This window comes from Panthera pardus, unplaced genomic scaffold (assembly GCF_024362965.1).
Source record: "Panthera pardus isolate Hobbes unplaced genomic scaffold, ASM2436296v1 HiC_scaffold_6, whole genome shotgun sequence".
Classification (NCBI taxonomy): domain Eukaryota; kingdom Metazoa; phylum Chordata; class Mammalia; order Carnivora; family Felidae; genus Panthera; species Panthera pardus.
Window position 1 is genome coordinate 108515880 of NW_026526991.1, and position 7640 is coordinate 108523519.

The 7640-nt window shown below is 33.6% G+C and overlaps 1 pseudogene; it reads left to right on the forward strand.

Moving 5' to 3' along the window:
- The first annotated feature begins 435 nt into the window (after positions 1-435).
- Positions 436-1041, forward strand: LOC109276175 (NADH dehydrogenase [ubiquinone] 1 alpha subcomplex subunit 5-like; annotated as a pseudogene).
- Positions 1042-7640: the final 6599 nt, after the last annotated feature.

Here is a 7640-nt window from a genome sequence, read left to right on the forward strand (position 1 = left end):
TTTGCTATTGTGGATATGTTTATTTTTCAATTGTATTTTCTAATGTATATAGGAAAGCTATTATGTCTTGGTATCTTTACTAAATAAGTGATTACCTATTCAAATTTTTATTAGTTCAGATGATTTTGTAATTGATTATCTTATGTTTTCTACAGTATCAAAAAATAGTAACTAATGGCAAGTTCATTCCAAAGTGAATGGATTCTTATTTCTTTTCATTTTCTTTTTATACTTGTTAGGACTTCCAGAACACTGTTGGTTGTAGAGGCAAGAGCAGGCATTGGTAGTTCTTGTCATTAACAGAACATCCTTTTAGTGTACCTTCATTCAGCATGATATCTGCTCTTGGTTCAGATAAAACATCTTAACTATACCTAGTTTACCATAGATTTGGTTTTTAAAAAAATTTATGGGAATGGATTCTAAATGGTTGTCATGGCAAGTTTCCTGAAGAAAACCACCAGCCTTATAGGATTGGCTTTTTATGAGTCCACACAAGAGGCTAAGAATATTATACACAAAGGTTCTTGAGATTCTTGAGCAAATTCCTAAAAATGTAGCATATAGAAAGTATACATAACAGATTACAAATAAGAAGCCTAGTATGGTTAAAATGGAAACAATTGGTTTTTTGGTGTGTTTTTTTTTTTGTTTGTTTTTGTTTTTGTTAACATTTATTTATTTTTGAGACAGAGAGAGACAGAGTATGAATGGGGGAGGGGCAGAGAGAGAGGGACACACAGAATCGGAAGCAGGCTCCAGGCTCTGAGCCATCAGCCCAGAGCCAAAGGCGGGGCTCGAACTCACTGGACCGCGAGATCGTGACCTGAGCTGAAGTCGGAGGCTTAACGACTGAGCCACCCAGGCGCCCCAAAATGTAAACAATTGTTAAGAAATTAGAAGACCAGCTTCAGGGTGGCCACCTGATTCTTCAGGCTGAAAATGAACTCGATCTGGCAAAAAAAATGATACAGTGGAAACCATGGGAAACTTTAGTTTTCAGAAAAGCCTCTTGCTAACCAATGGAAATGGTCAGTATAATCATCATTAAATGACTAGTGTGTTATATTTTTTAAAAAATGGATGCTGAATTATAACTAATGTTTGTTTGTTTGTTAATTGGTCATGATGGCCATGAATTTTTCTACTAATATGAGGAATCACATTACTGTATTTGCCAGTATCTAATAAGACTTACATTCTTGGACTAAGTAAAAATTATTATGCATAATCTTCTTTTCTTTTGTCTTCTGTTATTTTTAATTAAGGCAATATTTGATACATGTAAACAAACATAAGCAACATATGCATAAGTTATAAAACATAACTTCTAAAAACACTCTCAAGAAATTTCCACCCAGGCTAGGAATAAGAACATTTTCAATGTCTTATATATCAGTGACCTGTCTGTCCTATCAAGCCAACTAGTGTCTTGAATTACATTATGTACTACATTCTTCAAGCACACTATCTGGTTGAACATGCTAATGATTTTTTAGAGATGTTTTATCTATATTCATATGGGAATATAGTTTATACTGTTCTTTTCTATGCTTTTGTAGCTATGTTTAGAAGTATCAAGCCTCAGGAAATTGAAAAGCTTTCAATATTATCCTAATATAAAATTTATCTGTTCCTTGAATTCCTGGTAGAGCTCATTTTTAAAACCAAAGGTTTGGGAATAAATTCTTTTGTGACTTGTCTCATTCTTTATAGTTTCTATTATAAGAAGTACTTTACTTTGTTATGGTTTGTCTTGTTTGGGGGTTTTCCTTTTAAATTTTATTGCTTCACTTTTAGTGATTCATATTTCATACATACCACATACACACACACACACACACACACACACACACAAATACGTTAGACCAAAATTCAAATTAATATTTGTTTTTCATTAATGATGTCTATGTAGTCTAATTCCTAATGTCTGAACATGAATTTCGTTTGGCTTTTTTGTTAGGTTTTCTCACTCTGGAGTTGAATTGTCAATTTTATTACAGTCTTCTTTAAAAAAAAAAAAGAGGTTTTTTGTTTGTTTGTTTGTTTATTTGTTTGTTTTAGTCAAGGAGATCCTATAGATTGAAAGTAATAAAGTTTGCTGTAATGTCAAAAATTTTTTTTAATATTTATTTATTTGTTTTGAGAGAGAGACAGAGAATGCAAGTGGGGTAGGGACAGAGAGAGAGGGAGGGAGAAGCCCAAGCAGGCTCTACAATGTCAGCATAGAGCCTGACTCGGGGCTCGAGCCAATGAACCGCAAATCATGAGCTGAGCTGAAATCAAGAATCAGACTCACAACCACTGAGTCATCCAGGTGACCCAGTCTCCTTTTTAATTGATTAAATATCTTGTTTTTATTGTTTTATTCCTTTTTAGCAAATTGTTCTCTCTTGGTTCTGGAGTTGATCCTTAGCAGTAAGGCCCTTTATTCAAATTATTATCAAAAACTTTAACTCAAGAGAAAAAAAAAAAGGTCGAATTTTGCTGGTATAAACAAAATGGAGATCTAGAATCACACAGACAAGAGAGACTGATAACAAATGCTAAAGATTATAGTATATACTGTTTTCATTGCTGTGAATTTTTAAATGAAATGAAATGTTGGTTTTTGTTTTCTCATTGAACCTGTCAATATGCATTTAAAGGGTGTTTAAAAATTATTTTCCAAGGAAACTGTGTTTTAGCTTTTAGCTGTGTTTCTATAGCTTTGTTGCACTCTACAGTCTGTTAAACAGACTGCAATTCTGACTAGGTTAGTCTGTGTGAGATTGCTTTGTGGCTTGTGAAAACAGTAGTTTTGTATGTTTCAAACAACACTTTGGGGAATGTATTCATGTTTTCCTTATTACCAATTTTTATAAATACCTCATAAATACTTAAAAATAACATTGTTTTGGGGGCACCTGGGTGGCTCAGTCAGTTGAACACCTGACTCTTGATTTCAGATCAGACCATGATCCCAGAGTTATGGGATTGCGCCCCATGTTGGGCTCCATGCTGAGTGTGGAGCTTGCTTAATATTTCTCTCTCTCCCCTTCTGCCCCTTTCCCTACTCATGTGTTCTCTCTCTTTCTCTAAAAAATAAAAAATAAAAAAATAAAATGTGTTTTCTTTGTGAAATATATAACCTGAATGTTTATTAAAAAATGCTCAACATCACTCATCATCAGGGAAATACAGATCAAAACCACAGTGAGATACCACTTCACACTTGTCAGAATAGCTAACATTAACAACTCATGCAACAACAGATGTTGGTGAGGATGTGGAGAAAGAGGGTTTCTTTTGCATTGCTAGTGGGAATGCAAACTGGTGCAGCCACTCTGGAAAACAGTATGGAGGTTCCTCAAAAAATTAAAAATGGAACTACCCTATGACCCAGAAACTGCACTATTAGGTATTTATCCAAGGGATACAGGTATGCTGTTTTGAAGGGATACATGCACCCCAATGTTTATAGCAGCACTATCAACAATAGCCAAAGTATGGAAAGAGCCCAAATGTCCATCGATGGATGAATGGATAAAGAAGATGTGGTGTGTGTGTATACACACACACACACACACACACACACACACATACACACAACAATGGAGCATTACTCAGCAATCAAAAAGAATGAAATCTTGCCATTTGCAACTACGTGGATGGAACTAGAGGATATTATGCTAAGTTAAACTAGTCAGAGAAAGACAAATATCATATGACTTCATTCATATGAGGACTTTAAGACACAGAACAGATGAACATAAGGGAAAGGAGGCAAAAATAATATAAAAACAGGGAGGCGGACAAAACAGAAGAGACTCATAAATATGGAGAATAAACAGAGGGTTGTGGGAGGGATTGTGGGAGGAGGATGGGCTAAATGGGTAAGGGGCATTAAGGAATCTACTCCTGAAATCATTGTTTCACTATATGCTAACTAACTTGGATGTAAATTAAAAAAAAATAAAAAAATAAAAATAAAAAAAAAAACCAATTAATTTAATTAACCATATTATTCAGATGCTGTATAACAGGGGCTTTTCAACTTCTAGCCACAAACTCCTGCTTGCTATATAAAATTGCACAGTGTCTATAATTTCAAAAATTTATACTTACCATTAATTTTATTTTGCTAATACTGCAATTTATTTTGAAATTTTAGAGAACACTTAAGGAGAGTGTGAAATTTTTATGTTTATAAAAAGGGAGAATTGTTTTTTTTAAACCATGAGAATGACTACTTAATAATTATTTTTGGCTACTTAATTGGTAAAGTATAAGACAAATATGTTATACCTTCTTACTTGGAGATCTTATAGTTTCTCCTTATGTTTATATGGGTTATTTCTTTTAATATGGTATAATACTTCAGGTTCATAGTGATACATTTTTGCTCATCTTTATTCTAAATCATATATTCTATCTCAAGATAACATTCTTTTCTCACATTTAATATGTGTCTATTTTGAATTCTTCTTTGTCTGATGTTGATATTGCTTATCTGCTTTCTGTTGGTTTTCATTAGCTTGATATACCCTATATTTTCAACATTACTCTTTCATTTTTGTTGAAGAGTGATGCCTTAAAGATAGAATAAAAATGAACTTTTTTCTATTAAAGTCCTTGTTTTTCAAGAGTAATATATTTTACTTACATTTGTTTTAATAATTGTATTCTTATTTCAGTCTTCTCATGTTTTCTTTTTTAAAATGTCTTTATTTTTTGTATTTTTTTCCATATTAATTCATTAGATCATTCAAGATATTTATTAAGCACCTGTGTGCCAAATATCATTGCCCAGTTAATTTGTCCTTCCCCTAATTATAACTGTAATAGTAATAGTCAAAATTTATTAAAGGTTTCCATAAAATAGATACAGTCTCCAAATTTCAAGCTACATTAACAGATTTAATACTTACAGCAGGTAAGTTGGTACCATTGTTATACCCATTCCAAAGAGGAAAAAAGTGATGTAAAAAAAATTCAAGGGGCGCCTGGGTGGCTCAATTGGTTAAGCATCGGACTTTGGCTCAGGTCATGATCTCTCGGTTCATGAATTCAAGTCCCTCATTGGGCTCTGCACTGGTGGTATGGAGCCTGCTTGGGATACTTGCTTTCTCTCTCTCTCTCTCAAGATAAATAAACATTATATGTGTGTATATATATATATATATATATATATATATATACACACACACACACACATATATGTATATATGTATATATATGTGTGTGTGTGTGTGTGTATATATATACACACACATATATATTCAGAGACTACTCAAGGTAGGGAGTTCTGTAAGTGGTGGAGTCAGGAAATGGAACCGGATAGTCTGACTCCAGAGCTCTCTGATTTGGAATTTTTTTTTCTATTTTCATTCCACTGGTTATTCCATCTTTAAATGTATTTTCACTTATATTTAGCAACATGAAAATGGAACCAAATTTGTGTTTATTCTCTTAAAATTTCCATCACTATATTTTCTCCTAAGAGTCTGGGTCCAGCTCATCACCCTATAGACTCTAAACTCCATACTCAGTCTTTTCCACCACCCACCTGGCACACAATAAATACTTGTGAATATTGCATAGATGAATAGCCATCCATATTTACCTATTTGGTTTTGTGAGATATCCAATTTGTTCTTCATTGCTTCCATTGAGTTACTTCTTAAATGTTCGTCATCTTCTATTACTCTATATATTTTCACATCAGTCCATTTTGATAAAGTTAAAACTGTCACTTGAATCTCAATATTTTTCCCATTCTCTTTAGGAAGAACTATGTTTCTGATTCACTTGAATGAGTCCTCTTTTTAGAATATATCCCATATATATGGATCTGAGAATAGAATATTTCATGATTTCACTTTATATGATTTGAGTAAATATTTGAAATTTTTTGTCGTTATTGAAAAAGAAACAACAGAAAATCTAGACAAGCTATTTTTAACCAATAGCTCTCACTAAAATATGTGTAATTTCATTAAAAGAATGTTACTTAGTTTTGTTTAAACAGAACCACATAAATGTATCAATGATGCTATAAAATATTTTTCCCTTAAGTATTTACTATTCCACAGCTTTAGAAAATCTGATTTATATATAAGAAAATGGAAAGGAGTACCAAGTAATTAAAATGCAAGAATTGCCTCTGCAGTCAGCAATCACATGCCACCACAATCCACATCAGTACACATATACGAGCCCACAATCTCCTCACCTCATGGAGATACTCTGTGTAGCCATTGTATACACCGTGACAATATTCTCTTCTGTTGATTTTTTCCCAATGCATGTAAAGTACATTATTGGCTCTTTTTCTCCTTCTCAATGACATGTCATTATTTGCTAAGTGTTTCATATGGGTTTTAGGAACTCTATAGCTAGAATATTTTTGTTAACTAGACAAAGAACATGGCTCTTTTCAAATTGCAGGTTAAGTATCCTGTTTGGGGTGGGTACAGAAAGAACAGGCAGAGAAATGCCCTCTTGGCTGGAAGAAGGGAAAAGAATTGAGTACACATTATAAAAGCAATTATTCCCTTTGCTGTAGAGTATACAGAGAGAAAAGTAAGAAGGCCAAAGAATTACTAAAAAGGAATTTGCTGCTTCAGTGACCCTGTTAGATACCTGTTAAGACCTTTTGCTTCCTCCATCATTTCTAACTAAATCTCAGCAAAAAAGAGAAATCTAAAGAAATGGTGGGAATTATGTTAGAACTGGGCATTTTCTTCTTCAGTGTCACTGTAGCTGTTATTCCCTGGCAGCATAATTGTAACTAATTAGAATCTAGTTACATACAGAGACAGCATTAAAACTCTTTGCTTATTTTTTCTCCCTTGATGGTCACAGTTTGTGCTTATATCTGTTCAGGGCAGGGGAAGTTTCAGTTCTACAATCACTTTTCAAGTTTAGTTTTATCTGTTTATTTTTTCTTCCAAATAATTTGCACAGATTTTGACATTTCGCTGCGGACTCCATGAACCACTTTCAACACTCACTGCCAGGTTAACCACTGAGTCCACTCAAGGCAGGATAAAGCACATCTATTACCCCAGTAGCTCTAATTGCAGGATAGCCAGAGGGTATCCATTTGGTCTATAATTAGGTCATTTCTCTCTCATCCCCTGCAAGTGTGTATAATTATAAATTAATTTAAAATCCCACTGTGAGAAAAGAAATTCGCTGTAATATAAAGGAAAGACAAAAGCTGCAGGAAGTATATCTTTAAAAACATTTTTTGGCATTTCCTTCAAAACTGATCCTTAAACCGGGTTTTCATTCTACTATTCATTTTCCTAGCTAGGAGCTTCATCATTGTGCATTTAAATTGTGGGTCAATTTAAACTTCTACTGCAGCTTTAAGGTTTTGATGCTTCCTGCAGAATTTACATTAGCAGATCAAAACTATTCTTTGGGGGAAATAAAACTCATTGAGAGGCCAGTCTCTGAGTGATGCTTAAAGGTGTGGCTCTGTGCAGGCCCTGACACGATAACTTGTTATGTTTAGCATTCTCTCTAGGTGCCACACGTTGGCCCTTTTAACACTTGCCTTTCTGTTTTCACAATAAAAATGTTATGTGTTATACTAGGGAAGATGAAACATTAAAAACAAAAACTGGTTCACACTGCATACTGCAGTAGCT